The following is a 20,105-nucleotide window of genomic DNA, read 5'->3' as shown; positions in this document are numbered from 1 at the left end:
GGGCCGGCCCGGGCTGCGGCCGGGCTGCGCCTAGGGCCGCGTGGGCGGGCAGGGCCGATGCCCAAGGGACCGCGGGCCCCGGGCCCTGAAGCCTCCGGGGCCACGTCCCTGTGAGCGACGTGCGGGATCTTGGGCGGGGCGCCAAGCGCCGAAGGGTTTGCTGGGTCACGGCCGCCCTGGGCTGGGAGGTGGTCGCCAAACCCTCCGCCGCCGCCCGATACCCGAGACCTCCGTTGCCCCTGCCTGGGCGGGCGAGGGGGCCCTGCCGGGGCGGGCCGGCCGCCAGGCTGGCGTTAAGGCGCCAGCGCCAGCGAAACTGGGCCTCAAGAGGCCGCCCGCGGCCCCCCGCCCCCGTCTACGGCCATACCACCCTGAACGCGCCCGATCTCGTCTGATCTCGGAAGCTAAGCAGGGTCGGGCCTGGTTAGTACTTGGATGGGAGACCGCCTGGGAATACCGGTGCTGTAGGCTTTTTGCCTCCCGCTCCGCCCGCCTTCTCCTTTACTCGCCCGCGGCGGGGGCCGCCGGCTCCGCCCCCGCCGGGCCCCGCTGCAGGCCCCACCTCCTCAGGCCCCTCCCACCACGGCGCGCGCCGGCGGGGTCGCTCCCCGCCGGCCCGGCCGGCCAGGCGGCCAGAAGGCGGCCCTGGAAGGCAGGCGCACCCCAGACGCTCCCGGGGTGGCTGGCCCGGACCCAGACTCCGCCGCGGGCCCAGTTGCCGTCCTTTCGGCCCGCGAGCCCCTCGACCTGCACCTGGCCGCCCCCACCGGCGCCCAGCCCCGGCTCCGCCACCTGTGTGCCGGTGTGTCCCTCCACAGCTCCCTCCGACAAAAGCCCCCCCCACCCCGCCCCTCTGGCGTGTCACCGCGGCCGGGTGCGGGAGCGGGATCGAGGGCAGGGGCCGCTTCCCCGGGCCTGCCGGCCACAGGGGCGGGGTCCTGAGCTCGGCGGGGGGTGTGGGGGCAAGGGTGGCCTTGCCGGGGCTGAGGGGCCGTGGCGACTCAATGGTGGCTCCCAGTGGCTTCGGGCCAGCTGCTGTCGGGCAGGAGGGCCGGCCCGGGCTGCGGCCGGGCTGCGCCTAGGGCCGCGTGGGCGGGCAGGGCCGATGCCCAAGGGACCGCGGGCCCCGGGCCCTGAAGCCTCCGGGGCCACGTCCCTGTGAGCGACGTGCGGGATCTTGGGCGGGGCGCCAAGCGCCGAAGGGTTTGCTGGGTCACGGCCGCCCTGGGCTGGGAGGTGGTCGCCAAACCCTCCGCCGCCGCCCGATACCCGAGACCTCCGTTGCCCCTGCCTGGGCGGGCGAGGGGGCCCTGCCGGGGCGGGCCGGCCGCCAGGCTGGCGTTAAGGCGCCAGCGCCAGCGAAACTGGGCCTCAAGAGGCCGCCCGCGGCCCCCCGCCCCCGTCTACGGCCATACCACCCTGAACGCGCCCGATCTCGTCTGATCTCGGAAGCTAAGCAGGGTCGGGCCTGGTTAGTACTTGGATGGGAGACCGCCTGGGAATACCGGGTGCTGTAGGCTTTTTGCCTCCCGCTCCGCCCGCCTTCTCCTTTACTCGCCCGCGGCGGGGGCCGCCGGCTCCGCCCCCGCCGGGCCCCGCTGCAGGCCCCACCTCCTCAGGCCCCTCCCACCACGGCGCGCGCCGGCGGGGTCGCTCCCCGCCGGCCCGGCCGGCCAGGCGGCCAGAAGGCGGCCCTGGAAGGCAGGCGCACCCCAGACGCTCCCGGGGTGGCTGGCCCGGACCCAGACTCCGCCGCGGGCCCAGTTGCCGTCCTTTCGGCCCGCGAGCCCCTCGACCTGCACCTGGCCGCCCCCACCGGCGCCCAGCCCCGGCGCCGCCACCTGTGTGCCGGTGTGTCCCTCCACAGCTCCCTCCGACAAAAGCCCCCCCCCACCCCGCCCCTCTGGCGTGTCACCGCGGCCGGGTGCGGGAGCGGGATCGAGGGCAGGGGCCGCTTCCCCGGGCCTGCCGGCCACCAGGGGCGGGGTCCTGAGCTCGGCGGGGGGTGTGGGGGCAAGGGTGGCCTTGCCGGGGCTGAGGGGCCGTGGCGACTCATGGTGGCTCCCGGTGGCTTCGGGCCAGCTGCTGTCGGGCAGGAGGGCCGGCCCGGGCTGCGGCCGGGCTGCGCCTAGGGCCGCGTGGGCGGGCAGGGCCGATGCCCAAGGGACCGCGGGCCCCGGGCCCTGAAGCCTCCGGGGCCACGTCCCTGTGAGCGACGTGCGGGATCTTGGGCGGGGCGCCAAGCGCCGAAGGGTTTGCTGGGTCACGGCCGCCCTGGGCTGGAGGTGGTCGCCAAACCCTCCGCCGCCGCCCGATACCCGAGACCTCCGTTGCCCCTGCCTGGGCGGGCGAGGGGGCCCTGCCGGGGCGGGCCGGCCGCCAGGCTGGCGTTAAGGCGCCAGCGCCAGCGAAACTGGCCTCAAGAGGCCGCCCGCGGCCCCCCGCCCCCGTCTACGGCCATACCACCCTGAACGCGCCCGATCTCGTCTGATCTCGGAAGCTAAGCAGGGTCGGGCCTGGTTAGTACTTGGATGGGAGACCGCCTGGGAATACCGGGTGCTGTAGGCTTTTTGCCTCCCGCTCCGCCCGCCTTCTCCTTTACTCGCCCGCGGCGGGGGCCGCCGGCTCCGCCCCCGCCGGGCCCCGCTGCAGGCCCCACCTCCTCAGGCCCCTCCCACCACGGCGCGCGCCGGCGGGGTCGCTCCCCGCCGGCCCGGCCGGCCAGGCGGCCAGAAGGCGGCCCTGGAAGGCAGGCGCACCCCAGACGCTCCCGGGGTGGCTGGCCCGGACCCAGACTCCGCCGCGGGCCCAGTTGCCGTCCTTTCGGCCCGCGAGCCCCTCGACCTGCACCTGGCCGCCCCCACCGGCGCCCAGCCCCGGCGCCGCCACCTGTGTGCCGGTGTGTCCCTCCACAGCTCCCTCCGACAAAAGCCCCCCCCCACCCCGCCCCTCTGGCGTGTCACCGCGGCCGGGTGCGGGAGCGGGATCGAGGGCAGGGGCCGCTTCCCCGGGCCTGCCGGCCACCAGGGGCGGGGTCCTGAGCTCGGCGGGGGGTGTGGGGGCAAGGGTGGCCTTGCCGGGGCTGAGGGGCCGTGGCGACTCAATGGTGGCTCCCGGTGGCTTCGGGCCAGCTGCTGTCGGGCAGGAGGGCCGGCCCGGGCTGCGGCCGGGCTGCGCCTAGGGCCGCGTGGGCGGGCAGGGCCGATGCCCAAGGGACCGCGGGCCCCGGGCCCTGAAGCCTCCGGGGCCACGTCCCTGTGAGCGACGTGCGGGATCTTGGGCGGGGCGCCAAGCGCCGAAGGGTTTGCTGGGTCACGGCCGCCCTGGGCTGGGAGGTGGTCGCCAAACCCTCCGCCGCCGCCCGATACCCGAGACCTCCGTTGCCCCTGCCTGGGCGGGCGAGGGGGCCCTGCCGGGGCGGGCCGGCCGCCAGGCTGGCGTTAAGGCGCCAGCGCCAGCGAAACTGGGCCTCAAGAGGCCGCCCGCGGCCCCCCGCCCCCGTCTACGGCCATACCACCCTGAACGCGCCCGATCTCGTCTGATCTCGGAAGCTAAGCAGGGTCGGGCCTGGTTAGTACTTGGATGGGAGACCGCCTGGGAATACCGGGTGCTGTAGGCTTTTTGCCTCCGCTCCGCCCGCCTTCTCCTTTACTCGCCCGCGGCGGGGTCGCCGGCTCCGCCCCCGCCGGGCCCCGCTGCAGGCCCCACCCTCCTCAGGCCCCTCCCACCACGGCGCGCGCCGGCGGGGTCGCTCCCCGCCGGCCCGGCCGGCCAGGCGGCCAGAAGGCGGCCCTGGAAGGCAGCCGCACCCCAGACGCTCCCGGGGTGGCTGGCCCGGACCCAGACTCCGCCGCGGGCCCAGTTGCCGTCCTTTCGGCCCGCGAGCCCCTCGACCTGCACCTGGCCGCCCCCACCGGCGCCCAACCCCGGCGCCGCCACCTGTGTGCCGGTGTGTCCCTCCACAGCTCCCTCCGACAAAAGCCCCCCCCCACCCCGCCCCTCTGGCGTGTCACCGCGGCCGGGTGCGGGAGCGGGATCGAGGGCAGGGGCCGCTTCCCCGGGCCTGCCGGCCACCAGGGCGGGGTCCTGAGCTCGGCGGGGGGTGTGGGGCAAGGGTGGCCTTGCCGGGGCTGAGGGGCCGTGGCGACTCAATGGTGGCTCCCGGTGGCTTCGGGCCAGCTGCTGTCGGGCAGGGGGCCGGCCCGGGCTGCGGCCGGGCTGCGCCTAGGGCCGCGTGGGCGGGCAGGGCCGATGCCCAAGGGACCGCGGGCCCCGGGCCCTGAAGCCTCCGGGGCCACGTCCCTGTGAGCGACGTGCGGGATCTTGGGCGGGGCGCCAAGCGCCGAAGGGTTTGCTGGGTCACGGCCGCCCTGGGCTGGGAGGTGGTCGCCAAACCCTCCGCCGCCGCCCGATACCCGAGACCTCCGTTGCCCCTGCCTGGGCGGGCGAGGGGGCCCTGCCGGGGCGGGCCGGCCGCCAGGCTGGCGTTAAGGCGCCAGCGCCAGCGAAACTGGGCCTCAAGAGGCCGCCCGCGGCCCCCCGCCCCCGTCTACGGCCATACCACCCTGAACGCGCCCGATCTCGTCTGATCTCGGAAGCTAAGCAGGGTCGGGCCTGGTTAGTACTTGGATGGGAGACCGCCTGGGAATACCGGGTGCTGTAGGCTTTTTGCCTCCCGCTCCGCCCGCCTTCTCCTTTACTCGCCCGCGGCGGGGGCCGCCGGCTCCGCCCCCGCCGGGCCCCGCTGCAGGCCCCACCTCCTCAGGCCCCTCCCACCACGGCGCGCGCCGGCGGGGTCGCTCCCCGCCGGCCCGGCCGGCCAGGCGGCCAGAAGGCGGCCCTGGAAGGCAGGCGCACCCCAGACGCTCCCGGGGTGGCTGGCCCGGACCCAGACTCCGCCGCGGGCCCAGTTGCCGTCCTTTCGGCCCGCGAGCCCCTCGACCTGCACCTGGCCGCCCCCACCGGCGCCCAGCCCCGGCGCCGCCACCTGTGTGCCGGTGTGTCCCTCCACAGCTCCCTCTGACAAAAGCCCCCCCCCACCCCGCCCCTCTGGCGTGTCACCGCGGCCGGGTGCGGGAGCGGGATCGAGGGCAGGGGCCGCTTCCCCGGGCCTGCCGGCCACCAGGGGCGGGGTCCTGAGCTCGGCGGGGGGTGTGGGGGCAAGGGTGGCCTTGCCGGGGCTGAGGGGCCGTGGCGACTCAATGGTGGCTCCCGGTGGCTTCGGGCCAGCTGCTGTCGGGCAGGAGGGCCGGCCCGGGCTGCGGCCGGGCTGCGCCTAGGGCCGCGTGGGCGGGCAGGGCCGATGCCCAAGGGACCGCGGGCCCCGGGCCCTGAAGCCTCCGGGGCCACGTCCCTGTGAGCGACGTGCGGGATCTTGGGCGGGGCGCCAAGCGCCGAAGGGTTTGCTGGGTCACGGCCGCCCTGGGCTGGGAGGTGGTCGCCAAACCCTCCGCCGCCGCCCGATACCCGAGACCTCCGTTGCCCCTGCCTGGGCGGGCGAGGGGGCCCTGCCGGGGCGGGCCGGCCGCCAGGCTGGCGTTAAGGCGCCAGCGCCAGCGAAACTGGGCCTCAAGAGGCCGCCCGCGGCCCCCCGCCCCCGTCTACGGCCATACCACCCTGAACGCGCCCGATCTCGTCTGATCTCGGAAGCTAAGCAGGGTCGGGCCTGGTTAGTACTTGGATGGGAGACCGCCTGGGAATACCGGGTGCTGTAGGCTTTTTGCCTCCCGCTCCGCCCGCCTTCTCCTTTACTCGCCCGCGGCGGGGGCCGCCGGCTCCGCCCCCGCCGGGCCCCGCTGCAGGCCCCACCTCCTCAGGCCCCTCCCACCACGGCGCGCGCCGGCGGGGTCGCTCCCCGCCGGCCCGGCCGGCCAGGCGGCCAGAAGGCGGCCCTGGAAGGCAGGCGCACCCCAGACGCTCCCGGGGTGGCTGGCCCGGACCCAGACTCCGCCGCGGGCCCAGTTGCCGTCCTTTCGGCCCGCGAGCCCCTCGACCTGCACCTGGCCGCCCCCACCGGCGCCCAGCCCCGGCGCCGCCACCTGTGTGCCGGTGTGTCCCTCCACAGCTCCCTCCGACAAAAGCCCCCCCCACCCCGCCCCTCTGGCGTGTCACCGCGGCCGGGTGCGGGAGCGGGATCGAGGGCAGGGGCCGCTTCCCCGGGCCTGCCGGCCACCAGGGGCGGGGTCCTGAGCTCGGCGGGGGGTGTGGGGGCAAGGGTGGCCTTGCCGGGGCTGAGGGGCCGTGGCGACTCATTGGTGGCTCCCGGTGGCTTCGGGCCAGCTGCTGTCGGGCAGGAGGGCCGGCCCGGGCTGCGGCCGGGCTGCGCCTAGGGCCGCGTGGGCGGGCAGGGCCGATGCCCAAGGGACCGCGGGCCCCGGGCCCTGAAGCCTCCGGGGCCACGTCCCTGTGAGCGACGTGCGGGATCTTGGGCGGGGCGCCAAGCGCCGAAGGGTTTGCTGGGTCACGGCCGCCCTGGGCTGGGAGGTGGTCGCCAAACCCTCCGCCGCCGCCCGATACCCGAGACCTCCGTTGCCCCTGCCTGGGCGGGCGAGGGGGCCCTGCCGGGGCGGGCCGGCCGCCAGGCTGGCGTTAAGGCGCCAGCGCCAGCGAAACTGGGCCTCAAGAGGCCGCCCGCGGCCCCCCGCCCCCGTCTACGGCCATACCACCCTGAACGCGCCCGATCTCGTCTGATCTCGGAAGCTAAGCAGGGTCGGGCCTGGTTAGTACTTGGATGGGAGACCGCCTGGGAATACCGGGTGCTGTAGGCTTTTTGCCTCCCGCTCCGCCCGCCTTCTCCTTTACTCGCCCGCGGCGGGGGCCGCCGGCTCCGCCCCCGCCGGGCCCCGCTGCAGGCCCCACCTCCTCAGGCCCCTCCCACCACGGCGCGCGCCGGCGGGGTCGCTCCCCGCCGGCCCGGCCGGCCAGGCGGCCAGAAGGCGGCCCTGGAAGGCAGGCGCACCCCAGACGCTCCCGGGGTGGCTGGCCCGGACCCAGACTCCGCCGCGGGCCCAGTTGCCGTCCTTTCGGCCCGCGAGCCCCTCGACCTGCACCTGGCCGCCCCCACCGGCGCCCAGCCCCGGCGCCGCCACCTGTGTGCCGGTGTGTCCCTCCACAGCTCCCTCTGACAAAAGCCCCCCCCCACCCCGCCCCTCTGGCGTGTCACCGCGGCCGGGTGCGGGAGCGGGATCGAGGGCAGGGGCCGCTTCCCCGGGCCTGCCGGCCACCAGGGGCGGGGTCCTGAGCTCGGCGGGGGGTGTGGGGGCAAGGGTGGCCTTGCCGGGGCTGAGGGGCCGTGGCGACTCAATGGTGGCTCCCGGTGGCTTCGGGCCAGCTGCTGTCGGGCAGGAGGGCCGGCCCGGGCTGCGGCCGGGCTGCGCCTAGGGCCGCGTGGGCGGGCAGGGCCGATGCCCAAGGGACCGCGGGCCCCGGGCCCTGAAGCCTCCGGGGCCACGTCCCTGTGAGCGACGTGCGGGATCTTGGGCGGGGCGCCAAGCGCCGAAGGGTTTGCTGGGTCACGGCCGCCCTGGGCTGGGAGGTGGTCGCCAAACCCTCCGCCGCCGCCCGATACCCGAGACCTCCGTTGCCCCTGCCTGGGCGGGCGAGGGGGCCCTGCCGGGGCGGGCCGGCCGCCAGGCTGGCGTTAAGGCGCCAGCGCCAGCGAAACTGGGCCTCAAGAGGCCGCCCGCGGCCCCCCGCCCCCGTCTACGGCCATACCACCCTGAACGCGCCCGATCTCGTCTGATCTCGGAAGCTAAGCAGGGTCGGGCCTGGTTAGTACTTGGATGGGAGACCGCCTGGGAATACCGGGTGCTGTAGGCTTTTTGCCTCCCGCTCCGCCCGCCTTCTCCTTTACTCGCCCGCGGCGGGGGCCGCCGGCTCCGCCCCCGCCGGGCCCCGCTGCAGGCCCCACCTCCTCAGGCCCCTCCCACCACGGCGCGCGCCGGCGGGGTCGCTCCCCGCCGGCCCGGCCGGCCAGGCGGCCAGAAGGCGGCCCTGGAAGGCAGGCGCACCCCAGACGCTCCCGGGGTGGCTGGCCCGGACCCAGACTCCGCCGCGGGCCCAGTTGCCGTCCTTTCGGCCCGCGAGCCCCTCGACCTGCACCTGGCCGCCCCCACCGGCGCCCAGCCCCGGCGCCGCCACCTGTGTGCCGGTGTGTCCCTCCACAGCTCCCTCCGACAAAAGCCCCCCCCCACCCCGCCCCTCTGGCGTGTCACCGCGGCCGGGTGCGGGAGCGGGATCGAGGGCAGGGGCCGCTTCCCCGGGCCTGCCGGCCACCAGGGGCGGGGTCCTGAGCTCGGCGGGGGGTGTGGGGGCAAGGGTGGCCTTGCCGGGGCTGAGGGGCCGTGGCGACTCATTGGTGGCTCCCGGTGGCTTCGGGCCAGCTGCTGTCGGGCAGGAGGGCCGGCCCGGGCTGCGGCCGGGCTGCGCCTAGGGCCGCGTGGGCGGGCAGGGCCGATGCCCAAGGGACCGCGGGCCCCGGGCCCTGAAGCCTCCGGGGCCACGTCCCTGTGAGCGACGTGCGGGATCTTGGGCGGGGCGCCAAGCGCCGAAGGGTTTGCTGGGTCACGGCCGCCCTGGGCTGGGAGGTGGTCGCCAAACCCTCCGCCGCCGCCCGATACCCGAGACCTCCGTTGCCCCTGCCTGGGCGGGCGAGGGGGCCCTGCCGGGGCGGGCCGGCCGCCAGGCTGGCGTTAAGGCGCCAGCGCCAGCGAAACTGGGCCTCAAGAGGCCGCCCGCGGCCCCCCGCCCCCGTCTACGGCCATACCACCCTGAACGCGCCCGATCTCGTCTGATCTCGGAAGCTAAGCAGGGTCGGGCCTGGTTAGTACTTGGATGGGAGACCGCCTGGGAATACCGGGTGCTGTAGGCTTTTTGCCTCCCGCTCCGCCCGCCTTCTCCTTTACTCGCCCGCGGCGGGGTCGCCGGCTCCGCCCCCGCCGGGCCCCGCTGCAGGCCCCACCTCCTCAGGCCCCTCCCACCACGGCGCGCGCCGGCGGGGTCGCTCCCCGCCGGCCCGGCCGGCCAGGCGGCCAGAAGGCGGCCCTGGAAGGCAGCCGCACCCCAGACGCTCCCGGGGTGGCTGGCCCGGACCCAGACTCCGCCGCGGGCCCAGTTGCCGTCCTTTCGGCCCGCGAGCCCCTCGACCTGCACCTGGCCGCCCCCACCGGCGCCCAACCCCGGCGCCGCCACCTGTGTGCCGGTGTGTCCCTCCACAGCTCCCTCCGACAAAAGCCCCCCCCCACCCCGCCCCTCTGGCGTGTCACCGCGGCCGGGTGCGGGAGCGGGATCGAGGGCAGGGGCCGCTTCCCCGGGCCTGCCGGCCACCAGGGGCGGGGTCCTGAGCTCGGCGGGGGGTGTGGGGGCAAGGGTGGCCTTGCCGGGGCTGAGGGGCCGTGGCGACTCAATGGTGGCTCCCGGTGGCTTCGGGCCAGCTGCTGTCGGGCAGGAGGGCCGGCCCGGGCTGCGGCCGGGCTGCGCCTAGGGCCGCGTGGGCGGGCAGGGCCGATGCCCAAGGGACCGCGGGCCCCGGGCCCTGAAGCCTCCGGGGCCACGTCCCTGTGAGCGACGTGCGGGATCTTGGGCGGGGCGCCAAGCGCCGAAGGGTTTGCTGGGTCACGGCCGCCCTGGGCTGGGAGGTGGTCGCCAAACCCTCCGCCGCCGCCCGATACCCGAGACCTCCGTTGCCCCTGCCTGGGCGGGCGAGGGGGCCCTGCCGGGGCGGGCCGGCCGCCAGGCTGGCGTTAAGGCGCCAGCGCCAGCGAAACTGGGCCTCAAGAGGCCGCCCGCGGCCCCCCGCCCCCGTCTACGGCCATACCACCCTGAACGCGCCCGATCTCGTCTGATCTCGGAAGCTAAGCAGGGTCGGGCCTGGTTAGTACTTGGATGGGAGACCGCCTGGGAATACCGGGTGCTGTAGGCTTTTTGCCTCCCGCTCCGCCCGCCTTCTCCTTTACTCGCCCGCGGCGGGGGCCGCCGGCTCCGCCCCCGCCGGGCCCCGCTGCAGGCCCCACCTCCTCAGGCCCCTCCCACCACGGCGCGCGCCGGCGGGGTCGCTCCCCGCCGGCCCGGCCGGCCAGGCGGCCAGAAGGCGGCCCTGGAAGGCAGGCGCACCCCAGACGCTCCCGGGGTGGCTGGCCCGGACCCAGACTCCGCCGCGGGCCCAGTTGCCGTCCTTTCGGCCCGCGAGCCCCTCGACCTGCACCTGGCCGCCCCCACCGGCGCCCAGCCCCGGCGCCGCCACCTGTGTGCCGGTGTGTCCCTCCACAGCTCCCTCTGACAAAAGCCCCCCCCCACCCCGCCCCTCTGGCGTGTCACCGCGGCCGGGTGCGGGAGCGGGATCGAGGGCAGGGGCCGCTTCCCCGGGCCTGCCGGCCACCAGGGGCGGGGTCCTGAGCTCGGCGGGGGGTGTGGGGGCAAGGGTGGCCTTGCCGGGGCTGAGGGGCCGTGGCGACTCAATGGTGGCTCCCGGTGGCTTCGGGCCAGCTGCTGTCGGGCAGGAGGGCCGGCCCGGGCTGCGGCCGGGCTGCGCCTAGGGCCGCGTGGGCGGGCAGGGCCGATGCCCAAGGGACCGCGGGCCCCGGGCCCTGAAGCCTCCGGGGCCACGTCCCTGTGAGCGACGTGCGGGATCTTGGGCGGGGCGCCAAGCGCCGAAGGGTTTGCTGGGTCACGGCCGCCCTGGGCTGGGAGGTGGTCGCCAAACCCTCCGCCGCCGCCCGATACCCGAGACCTCCGTTGCCCCTGCCTGGGCGGGCGAGGGGGCCCTGCCGGGGCGGGCCGGCCGCCAGGCTGGCGTTAAGGCGCCAGCGCCAGCGAAACTGGGCCTCAAGAGGCCGCCCGCGGCCCCCCGCCCCCGTCTACGGCCATACCACCCTGAACGCGCCCGATCTCGTCTGATCTCGGAAGCTAAGCAGGGTCGGGCCTGGTTAGTACTTGGATGGGAGACCGCCTGGGAATACCGGGTGCTGTAGGCTTTTTGCCTCCCGCTCCGCCCGCCTTCTCCTTTACTCGCCCGCGGCGGGGGCCGCCGGCTCCGCCCCCGCCGGGCCCCGCTGCAGGCCCCACCTCCTCAGGCCCCTCCCACCACGGCGCGCGCCGGCGGGGTCGCTCCCCGCCGGCCCGGCCGGCCAGGCGGCCAGAAGGCGGCCCTGGAAGGCAGGCGCACCCCAGACGCTCCCGGGGTGGCTGGCCCGGACCCAGACTCCGCCGCGGGCCCAGTTGCCGTCCTTTCGGCCCGCGAGCCCCTCGACCTGCACCTGGCCGCCCCCACCGGCGCCCAGCCCCGGCGCCGCCACCTGTGTGCCGGTGTGTCCCTCCACAGCTCCCTCCGACAAAAGCCCCCCCCCACCCCGCCCCTCTGGCGTGTCACCGCGGCCGGGTGCGGGAGCGGGATCGAGGGCAGGGGCCGCTTCCCCGGGCCTGCCGGCCACCAGGGGCGGGGTCCTGAGCTCGGCGGGGGGTGTGGGGGCAAGGGTGGCCTTGCCGGGGCTGAGGGGCCGTGGCGACTCATTGGTGGCTCCCGGTGGCTTCGGGCCAGCTGCTGTCGGGCAGGAGGGCCGGCCCGGGCTGCGGCCGGGCTGCGCCTAGGGCCGCGTGGGCGGGCAGGGCCGATGCCCAAGGGACCGCGGGCCCCGGGCCCTGAAGCCTCCGGGGCCACGTCCCTGTGAGCGACGTGCGGGATCTTGGGCGGGGCGCCAAGCGCCGAAGGGTTTGCTGGGTCACGGCCGCCCTGGGCTGGGAGGTGGTCGCCAAACCCTCCGCCGCCGCCCGATACCCGAGACCTCCGTTGCCCCTGCCTGGGCGGGCGAGGGGGCCCTGCCGGGGCGGGCCGGCCGCCAGGCTGGCGTTAAGGCGCCAGCGCCAGCGAAACTGGGCCTCAAGAGGCCGCCCGCGGCCCCCCGCCCCCGTCTACGGCCATACCACCCTGAACGCGCCCGATCTCGTCTGATCTCGGAAGCTAAGCAGGGTCGGGCCTGGTTAGTACTTGGATGGGAGACCGCCTGGGAATACCGGGTGCTGTAGGCTTTTTGCCTCCCGCTCCGCCCGCCTTCTCCTTTACTCGCCCGCGGCGGGGTCGCCGGCTCCGCCCCCGCCGGGCCCCGCTGCAGGCCCCACCTCCTCAGGCCCCTCCCACCACGGCGCGCGCCGGCGGGGTCGCTCCCCGCCGGCCCGGCCGGCCAGGCGGCCAGAAGGCGGCCCTGGAAGGCAGCCGCACCCCAGACGCTCCCGGGGTGGCTGGCCCGGACCCAGACTCCGCCGCGGGCCCAGTTGCCGTCCTTTCGGCCCGCGAGCCCCTCGACCTGCACCTGGCCGCCCCCACCGGCGCCCAACCCCGGCGCCGCCACCTGTGTGCCGGTGTGTCCCTCCACAGCTCCCTCCGACAAAAGCCCCCCCCCACCCCGCCCCTCTGGCGTGTCACCGCGGCCGGGTGCGGGAGCGGGATCGAGGGCAGGGGCCGCTTCCCCGGGCCTGCCGGCCACCAGGGGCGGGGTCCTGAGCTCGGCGGGGGGTGTGGGGGCAAGGGTGGCCTTGCCGGGGCTGAGGGGCCGTGGCGACTCAATGGTGGCTCCCGGTGGCTTCGGGCCAGCTGCTGTCGGGCAGGAGGGCCGGCCCGGGCTGCGGCCGGGCTGCGCCTAGGGCCGCGTGGGCGGGCAGGGCCGATGCCCAAGGGACCGCGGGCCCCGGGCCCTGAAGCCTCCGGGGCCACGTCCCTGTGAGCGACATGCGGGATCTTGGGCGGGGCGCCAAGCGCCGAAGGGTTTGCTGGGTCACGGCCGCCCTGGGCTGGGAGGTGGTCGCCAAACCCTCCGCCGCCGCCCGATACCCGAGACCTCCGTTGCCCCTGCCTGGGCGGGCGAGGGGGCCCTGCCGGGGCGGGCCGGCCGCCAGGCTGGCGTTAAGGCGCCAGCGCCAGCGAAACTGGGCCTCAAGAGGCCGCCCGCGGCCCCCCGCCCCCGTCTACGGCCATACCACCCTGAACGCGCCCGATCTCGTCTGATCTCGGAAGCTAAGCAGGGTCGGGCCTGGTTAGTACTTGGATGGGAGACCGCCTGGGAATACCGGGTGCTGTAGGCTTTTTGCCTCCCGCTCCGCCCGCCTTCTCCTTTACTCGCCCGCGGCGGGGGCCGCCGGCTCCGCCCCCGCCGGGCCCCGCTGCAGGCCCCACCTCCTCAGGCCCCTCCCACCACGGCGCGCGCCGGCGGGGTCGCTCCCCGCCGGCCCGGCCGGCCAGGCGGCCAGAAGGCGGCCCTGGAAGGCAGGCGCACCCCAGACGCTCCCGGGGTGGCTGGCCCGGACCCAGACTCCGCCGCGGGCCCAGTTGCCGTCCTTTCGGCCCGCGAGCCCCTCGACCTGCACCTGGCCGCCCCCACCGGCGCCCAGCCCCGGCGCCGCCACCTGTGTGCCGGTGTGTCCCTCCACAGCTCCCTCTGACAAAAGCCCCCCCCCACCCCGCCCCTCTGGCGTGTCACCGCGGCCGGGTGCGGGAGCGGGATCGAGGGCAGGGGCCGCTTCCCCGGGCCTGCCGGCCACCAGGGGCGGGGTCCTGAGCTCGGCGGGGGGTGTGGGGGCAAGGGTGGCCTTGCCGGGGCTGAGGGGCCGTGGCGACTCAATGGTGGCTCCCGGTGGCTTCGGGCCAGCTGCTGTCGGGCAGGAGGGCCGGCCCGGGCTGCGGCCGGGCTGCGCCTAGGGCCGCGTGGGCGGGCAGGGCCGATGCCCAAGGGACCGCGGGCCCCGGGCCCTGAAGCCTCCGGGGCCACGTCCCTGTGAGCGACGTGCGGGATCTTGGGCGGGGCGCCAAGCGCCGAAGGGTTTGCTGGGTCACGGCCGCCCTGGGCTGGGAGGTGGTCGCCAAACCCTCCGCCGCCGCCCGATACCCGAGACCTCCGTTGCCCCTGCCTGGGCGGGCGAGGGGGCCCTGCCGGGGCGGGCCGGCCGCCAGGCTGGCGTTAAGGCGCCAGCGCCAGCGAAACTGGGCCTCAAGAGGCCGCCCGCGGCCCCCCGCCCCCGTCTACGGCCATACCACCCTGAACGCGCCCGATCTCGTCTGATCTCGGAAGCTAAGCAGGGTCGGGCCTGGTTAGTACTTGGATGGGAGACCGCCTGGGAATACCGGGTGCTGTAGGCTTTTTGCCTCCCGCTCCGCCCGCCTTCTCCTTTACTCGCCCGCGGCGGGGGCCGCCGGCTCCGCCCCCGCCGGGCCCCGCTGCAGGCCCCACCTCCTCAGGCCCCTCCCACCACGGCGCGCGCCGGCGGGGTCGCTCCCCGCCGGCCCGGCCGGCCAGGCGGCCAGAAGGCGGCCCTGGAAGGCAGGCGCACCCCAGACGCTCCCGGGGTGGCTGGCCCGGACCCAGACTCCGCCGCGGGCCCAGTTGCCGTCCTTTCGGCCCGCGAGCCCCTCGACCTGCACCTGGCCGCCCCCACCGGCGCCCAGCCCCGGCGCCGCCACCTGTGTGCCGGTGTGTCCCTCCACAGCTCCCTCCGACAAAAGCCCCCCCCCACCCCGCCCCTCTGGCGTGTCACCGCGGCCGGGTGCGGGAGCGGGATCGAGGGCAGGGGCCGCTTCCCCGGGCCTGCCGGCCACCAGGGGCGGGGTCCTGAGCTCGGCGGGGGGTGTGGGGGCAAGGGTGGCCTTGCCGGGGCTGAGGGGCCGTGGCGACTCATTGGTGGCTCCCGGTGGCTTCGGGCCAGCTGCTGTCGGGCAGGAGGGCCGGCCCGGGCTGCGGCCGGGCTGCGCCTAGGGCCGCGTGGGCGGGCAGGGCCGATGCCCAAGGGACCGCGGGCCCCGGGCCCTGAAGCCTCCGGGGCCACGTCCCTGTGAGCGACGTGCGGGATCTTGGGCGGGGCGCCAAGCGCCGAAGGGTTTGCTGGGTCACGGCCGCCCTGGGCTGGGAGGTGGTCGCCAAACCCTCCGCCGCCGCCCGATACCCGAGACCTCCGTTGCCCCTGCCTGGGCGGGCGAGGGGGCCCTGCCGGGGCGGGCCGGCCGCCAGGCTGGCGTTAAGGCGCCAGCGCCAGCGAAACTGGGCCTCAAGAGGCCGCCCGCGGCCCCCCGCCCCCGTCTACGGCCATACCACCCTGAACGCGCCCGATCTCGTCTGATCTCGGAAGCTAAGCAGGGTCGGGCCTGGTTAGTACTTGGATGGGAGACCGCCTGGGAATACCGGGTGCTGTAGGCTTTTTGCCTCCCGCTCCGCCCGCCTTCTCCTTTACTCGCCCGCGGCGGGGGCCGCCGGCTCCGCCCCCGCCGGGCCCCGCTGCAGGCCCCACCTCCTCAGGCCCCTCCCACCACGGCGCGCGCCGGCGGGGTCGCTCCCCGCCGGCCCGGCCGGCCAGGCGGCCAGAAGGCGGCCCTGGAAGGCAGGCGCACCCCAGACGCTCCCGGGGTGGCTGGCCCGGACCCAGACTCCGCCGCGGGCCCAGTTGCCGTCCTTTCGGCCCGCGAGCCCCTCGACCTGCACCTGGCCGCCCCCACCGGCGCCCAGCCCCGGCGCCGCCACCTGTGTGCCGGTGTGTCCCTCCACAGCTCCCTCCGACAAAAGCCCCCCCCCACCCCGCCCCTCTGGCGTGTCACCGCGGCCGGGTGCGGGAGCGGGATCGAGGGCAGGGGCCGCTTCCCCGGGCCTGCCGGCCACCAGGGGCGGGGTCCTGAGCTCGGCGGGGGGTGTGGGGGCAAGGGTGGCCTTGCCGGGGCTGAGGGGCCGTGGCGACTCAATGGTGGCTCCCGGTGGCTTCGGGCCAGCTGCTGTCGGGCAGGAGGGCCGGCCCGGGCTGCGGCCGGGCTGCGCCTAGGGCCGCGTGGGCGGGCAGGGCCGATGCCCAAGGGACCGCGGGCCCCGGGCCCTGAAGCCTCCGGGGCCACGTCCCTGTGAGCGACGTGCGGGATCTTGGGCGGGGCGCCAAGCGCCGAAGGGTTTGCTGGGTCACGGCCGCCCTGGGCTGGGAGGTGGTCGCCAAACCCTCCGCCGCCGCCCGATACCCGAGACCTCCGTTGCCCCTGCCTGGGCGGGCGAGGGGGCCCTGCCGGGGCGGGCCGGCCGCCAGGCTGGCGTTAAGGCGCCAGCGCCAGCGAAACTGGGCCTCAAGAGGCCGCCCGCGGCCCCCCGCCCCCGTCTACGGCCATACCACCCTGAACGCGCCCGATCTCGTCTGATCTCGGAAGCTAAGCAGGGTCGGGCCTGGTTAGTACTTGGATGGGAGACCGCCTGGGAATACCGGGTGCTGTAGGCTTTTTGCCTCCCGCTCCGCCCGCCTTCTCCTTTACTCGCCCGCGGCGGGGTCGCCGGCTCCGCCCCCGCCGGGCCCCGCTGCAGGCCCCACCTCCTCAGGCCCCTCCCACCACGGCGCGCGCCGGCGGGGTCGCTCCCCGCCGGCCCGGCCGGCCAGGCGGCCAGAAGGCGGCCCTGGAAGGCAGCCGCACCCCAGACGCTCCCGGGGTGGCTGGCCCGGACCCAGACTCCGCCGCGGGCCCAGTTGCCGTCCTTTCGGCCCGCGAGCCCCTCGACCTGCACCTGGCCGCCCCCACCGGCGCCCAACCCCGGCGCCGCCACCTGTGTGCCGGTGTGTCCCTCCACAGCTCCCTCCGACAAAAGCCCCCCCCCACCCCGCCCCTCTGGCGTGTCACCGCGGCCGGGTGCGGGAGCGGGATCGAGGGCAGGGGCCGCTTCCCCGGGCCTGCCGGCCACCAGGGGCGGGGTCCTGAGCTCGGCGGGGGGTGTGGGGGCAAGGGTGGCCTTGCCGGGGCTGAGGGGCCGTGGCGACTCAATGGTGGCTCCCGGTGGCTTCGGGCCAGCTGCTGTCGGGCAGGAGGGCCGGCCCGGGCTGCGGCCGGGCTGCGCCTAGGGCCGCGTGGGCGGGCAGGGCCGATGCCCAAGGGACCGCGGGCCCCGGGCCCTGAAGCCTCCGGGGCCACGTCCCTGTGAGCGACGTGCGGGATCTTGGGCGGGGCGCCAAGCGCCGAAGGGTTTGCTGGGTCACGGCCGCCCTGGGCTGGGAGGTGGTCGCCAAACCCTCCGCCGCCGCCCGATACCCGAGACCTCCGTTGCCCCTGCCTGGGCGGGCGAGGGGGCCCTGCCGGGGCGGGCCGGCCGCCAGGCTGGCGTTAAGGCGCCAGCGCCAGCGAAACTGGGCCTCAAGAGGCCGCCCGCGGCCCCCCGCCCCCGTCTACGGCCATACCACCCTGAACGCGCCCGATCTCGTCTGATCTCGGAAGCTAAGCAGGGTCGGGCCTGGTTAGTACTTGGATGGGAGACCGCCTGGGAATACCGGGTGCTGTAGGCTTTTTGCCTCCCGCTCCGCCCGCCTTCTCCTTTACTCGCCCGCGGCGGGGGCCGCCGGCTCCGCCCCCGCCGGGCCCCGCTGCAGGCCCCACCTCCTCAGGCCCCTCCCACCACGGCGCGCGCCGGCGGGGTCGCTCCCCGCCGGCCCGGCCGGCCAGGCGGCCAGAAGGCGGCCCTGGAAGGCAGGCGCACCCCAGACGCTCCCGGGGTGGCTGGCCCGGACCCAGACTCCGCCGCGGGCCCAGTTGCCGTCCTTTCGGCCCGCGAGCCCCTCGACCTGCACCTGGCCGCCCCCACCGGCGCCCAGCCCCGGCGCCGCCACCTGTGTGCCGGTGTGTCCCTCCACAGCTCCCTCTGACAAAAGCCCCCCCCCACCCCGCCCCTCTGGCGTGTCACCGCGGCCGGGTGCGGGAGCGGGATCGAGGGCAGGGGCCGCTTCCCCGGGCCTGCCGGCCACCAGGGGCGGGGTCCTGAGCTCGGCGGGGGGTGTGGGGGCAAGGGTGGCCTTGCCGGGGCTGAGGGGCCGTGGCGACTCAATGGTGGCTCCCGGTGGCTTCGGGCCAGCTGCTGTCGGGCAGGAGGGCCGGCCCGGGCTGCGGCCGGGCTGCGCCTAGGGCCGCGTGGGCGGGCAGGGCCGATGCCCAAGGGACCGCGGGCCCCGGGCCCTGAAGCCTCCGGGGCCACGTCCCTGTGAGCGACGTGCGGGATCTTGGGCGGGGCGCCAAGCGCCGAAGGGTTTGCTGGGTCACGGCCGCCCTGGGCTGGGAGGTGGTCGCCAAACCCTCCGCCGCCGCCCGATACCCGAGACCTCCGTTGCCCCTGCCTGGGCGGGCGAGGGGGCCCTGCCGGGGCGGGCCGGCCGCCAGGCTGGCGTTAAGGCGCCAGCGCCAGCGAAACTGGGCCTCAAGAGGCCGCCCGCGGCCCCCCGCCCCCGTCTACGGCCATACCACCCTGAACGCGCCCGATCTCGTCTGATCTCGGAAGCTAAGCAGGGTCGGGCCTGGTTAGTACTTGGATGGGAGACCGCCTGGGAATACCGGGTGCTGTAGGCTTTTTGCCTCCCGCTCCGCCCGCCTTCTCCTTTACTCGCCCGCGGCGGGGGCCGCCGGCTCCGCCCCCGCCGGGCCCCGCTGCAGGCCCCACCTCCTCAGGCCCCTCCCACCACGGCGCGCGCCGGCGGGGTCGCTCCCCGCCGGCCCGGCCGGCCAGGCGGCCAGAAGGCGGCCCTGGAAGGCAGGCGCACCCAGACGCTCCCGGGGTGGCTGGCCCGGACCCAGACTCCGCCGCGGGCCCAGTTGCCGTCCTTTCGGCCCGCGAGCCCCTCGACCTGCACCTGGCCGCCCCCCACCGGCGCCCAGCCCCGGCGCCGCCACCTGTGTGCCGGTGTGTCCCTCCACAGCTCCTCCGACAAAAGCCCCCCCCCACCCCGCCCCTCTGGCGTGTCACCGCGGCCGGGTGCGGGAGCGGATCGAGGGCAGGGGCCGCTTCCCCGGGCCTGCCGGCCACCAGGGGCGGGGTCCTGAGCTCGGCGGGGGGTGTGGGGGCAAGGGTGGCCTTGCCGGGGCTGAGGGGCCGTGGCGACTCATTGGTGGCTCCCGGTGGCTTCGGGCCAGCTGCTGTCGGGCAGGAGGGCCGGCCCGGGCTGCGGCCGGGCTGCGCCTAGGGACGCGTGGGCGGGCAGGGCCGATGCCCAAGGGACCGCGGGCCCCGGGCCCTGAAGCCTCCGGGGCCACGTCCCCTGTGAGCGACGTGCGGGATCTTGGGCGGGGCGCCAAGCGCCGAAGGGTTTGCTGGGTCACGGCCGCCCTGGGCTGGGAGGTGGTCGCCAAACCCTCCGCCGCCGCCCGATACCCGAGACCTCCGTTGCCCCTGCCTGGGCGGGCGAGGGGGCCCTGCCGGGGCGGGCCGGCCGCCAGGCTGGCGTTAAGGCGCCAGCGCCAGCGAAACTGGGCCTCAAGAGGCCGCCCGCGGCCCCCCGCCCCCGTCTACGGCCATACCACCCTGAACGCGCCCGATCTCGTCTGATCTCGGAAGCTAAGCAGGGTCGGGCCTGGTTAGTACTTGGATGGGAGACGCCTGGGAATACCGGGTGCTGTAGGCTTTTTGCCTCCCGCTCCGCCCGCCTTCTCCTTTACTCGCCCGCGGCGGGGGCCGCCGGCTCCGCCCCCGCCGGGCCCCGCTGCAGGCCCCACCCTCCTCAGGCCCCCTCCCACCACGGCGCGCGCCGGCGGGGTCGCTCCCCGCCGGCCGGCCGGCCAGGCGGCAGAAGGCGGCCCTGGAAGGCAGGCGCACCCCAGACGCTCCGGGGTGGCTGGCCCGGACCCAGACTCCGCCGCGGGCCCAGTTGCCGTCCTTTCGGCCCGCGAGCCCTCGACCTGCACCCTGGCCGCCCCCACCGGCGCCCAGCCCCGGCGCCGCCACCTGTGTGCCGGTGTGTCCCCTCCACAGCTCCCTCCGACAAAAGCCCCCCCCCACCCCCGCCCCTCTGGCGTGTCACGCGGCCGGGTGCGGGAGCGGGATCGAGGGCAGGGGCCGCTTCCCCGGGCCCTGCCGGCCACCAGGGGCGGGGTCCTGAGCTCGGCGGGGGGTGTGGGGGCAAGGGTGGCCTTGCCGGGGCTGAGGGGCCGTGGCGACTCAATGGTGGCTCCCGGTGGCTTCGGGCCAGCTGCTGTCGGGGCAGGAGGGCCGGCCCGGGCTGCGGCCGGGCTGCGCCTAGGGCCGCGTGGGCGGGCAGGGCCGATGCCCAAGGGACCGCGGGCCCCGGGCCCTGAAGCCTCCGGGCCACGTCCCTGTGAGCGACGTGCGGGATCTTGGGCGGGGCGCCAAGCGCCG

At 76.8% G+C, this 20,105-nt stretch overlaps 19 non-coding genes across 19 annotated transcripts; all 19 read left to right on the top strand.

Moving 5' to 3' along the window:
* Window positions 1-353: 353 nt before the first annotated feature.
* Window positions 354-471, top strand: LOC132594670 (5S ribosomal RNA). The gene has a single exon (XR_009560839.1). It is a non-coding gene; the product is annotated as a 5S ribosomal RNA (ribosomal RNA).
* A 930-nt stretch (window positions 472-1,401) lies between these two features.
* Window positions 1,402-1,520, top strand: LOC132594669 (5S ribosomal RNA). Its single transcript, XR_009560838.1, has one exon. It is a non-coding gene; the product is annotated as a 5S ribosomal RNA (ribosomal RNA).
* A 929-nt stretch (window positions 1,521-2,449) lies between these two features.
* LOC132594668 (5S ribosomal RNA) lies at window positions 2,450-2,568 on the top strand. The gene has a single exon (XR_009560837.1). It is a non-coding gene; the product is annotated as a 5S ribosomal RNA (ribosomal RNA).
* Window positions 2,569-3,500: 932 nt separating this feature from the next.
* LOC132594666 (5S ribosomal RNA) lies at window positions 3,501-3,619 on the top strand. The gene has a single exon (XR_009560835.1). It is a non-coding gene; the product is annotated as a 5S ribosomal RNA (ribosomal RNA).
* A 928-nt stretch (window positions 3,620-4,547) lies between these two features.
* LOC132594665 (5S ribosomal RNA) lies at window positions 4,548-4,666 on the top strand. Its single transcript, XR_009560834.1, has one exon. It is a non-coding gene; the product is annotated as a 5S ribosomal RNA (ribosomal RNA).
* A 932-nt stretch (window positions 4,667-5,598) lies between these two features.
* LOC132594664 (5S ribosomal RNA) lies at window positions 5,599-5,717 on the top strand. The gene has a single exon (XR_009560833.1). It is a non-coding gene; the product is annotated as a 5S ribosomal RNA (ribosomal RNA).
* A 931-nt stretch (window positions 5,718-6,648) lies between these two features.
* Window positions 6,649-6,767, top strand: LOC132594663 (5S ribosomal RNA). The gene has a single exon (XR_009560832.1). It is a non-coding gene; the product is annotated as a 5S ribosomal RNA (ribosomal RNA).
* A 932-nt stretch (window positions 6,768-7,699) lies between these two features.
* Window positions 7,700-7,818, top strand: LOC132594662 (5S ribosomal RNA). The gene has a single exon (XR_009560831.1). It is a non-coding gene; the product is annotated as a 5S ribosomal RNA (ribosomal RNA).
* A 932-nt stretch (window positions 7,819-8,750) lies between these two features.
* On the top strand, window positions 8,751-8,869 carry LOC132594661 (5S ribosomal RNA). The gene has a single exon (XR_009560830.1). It is a non-coding gene; the product is annotated as a 5S ribosomal RNA (ribosomal RNA).
* Window positions 8,870-9,800: 931 nt separating this feature from the next.
* LOC132594660 (5S ribosomal RNA) lies at window positions 9,801-9,919 on the top strand. The gene has a single exon (XR_009560829.1). It is a non-coding gene; the product is annotated as a 5S ribosomal RNA (ribosomal RNA).
* Window positions 9,920-10,851: 932 nt separating this feature from the next.
* Window positions 10,852-10,970, top strand: LOC132594659 (5S ribosomal RNA). The gene has a single exon (XR_009560828.1). It is a non-coding gene; the product is annotated as a 5S ribosomal RNA (ribosomal RNA).
* A 932-nt stretch (window positions 10,971-11,902) lies between these two features.
* LOC132594658 (5S ribosomal RNA) lies at window positions 11,903-12,021 on the top strand. The gene has a single exon (XR_009560827.1). It is a non-coding gene; the product is annotated as a 5S ribosomal RNA (ribosomal RNA).
* Window positions 12,022-12,952: 931 nt separating this feature from the next.
* Window positions 12,953-13,071, top strand: LOC132594657 (5S ribosomal RNA). The gene has a single exon (XR_009560826.1). It is a non-coding gene; the product is annotated as a 5S ribosomal RNA (ribosomal RNA).
* Window positions 13,072-14,003: 932 nt separating this feature from the next.
* LOC132594674 (5S ribosomal RNA) lies at window positions 14,004-14,122 on the top strand. Its single transcript, XR_009560843.1, has one exon. It is a non-coding gene; the product is annotated as a 5S ribosomal RNA (ribosomal RNA).
* Window positions 14,123-15,054: 932 nt separating this feature from the next.
* Window positions 15,055-15,173, top strand: LOC132594673 (5S ribosomal RNA). Its single transcript, XR_009560842.1, has one exon. It is a non-coding gene; the product is annotated as a 5S ribosomal RNA (ribosomal RNA).
* Window positions 15,174-16,105: 932 nt separating this feature from the next.
* Window positions 16,106-16,224, top strand: LOC132594672 (5S ribosomal RNA). Its single transcript, XR_009560841.1, has one exon. It is a non-coding gene; the product is annotated as a 5S ribosomal RNA (ribosomal RNA).
* Window positions 16,225-17,155: 931 nt separating this feature from the next.
* On the top strand, window positions 17,156-17,274 carry LOC132594667 (5S ribosomal RNA). The gene has a single exon (XR_009560836.1). It is a non-coding gene; the product is annotated as a 5S ribosomal RNA (ribosomal RNA).
* Window positions 17,275-18,206: 932 nt separating this feature from the next.
* On the top strand, window positions 18,207-18,325 carry LOC132594656 (5S ribosomal RNA). Its single transcript, XR_009560825.1, has one exon. It is a non-coding gene; the product is annotated as a 5S ribosomal RNA (ribosomal RNA).
* A 931-nt stretch (window positions 18,326-19,256) lies between these two features.
* Window positions 19,257-19,374, top strand: LOC132594671 (5S ribosomal RNA). Its single transcript, XR_009560840.1, has one exon. It is a non-coding gene; the product is annotated as a 5S ribosomal RNA (ribosomal RNA).
* Window positions 19,375-20,105: the final 731 nt, after the last annotated feature.

The sequence above is a fragment of the Globicephala melas genome, unplaced genomic scaffold, assembly GCF_963455315.2.
Source record: "Globicephala melas unplaced genomic scaffold, mGloMel1.2 SCAFFOLD_979, whole genome shotgun sequence".
Classification (NCBI taxonomy): Eukaryota; Metazoa; Chordata; class Mammalia; order Artiodactyla; family Delphinidae; genus Globicephala; species Globicephala melas.
Note: the sequence above shows the minus strand (reverse complement) of the source record. Positions and strands in the feature narration are given on the sequence as shown.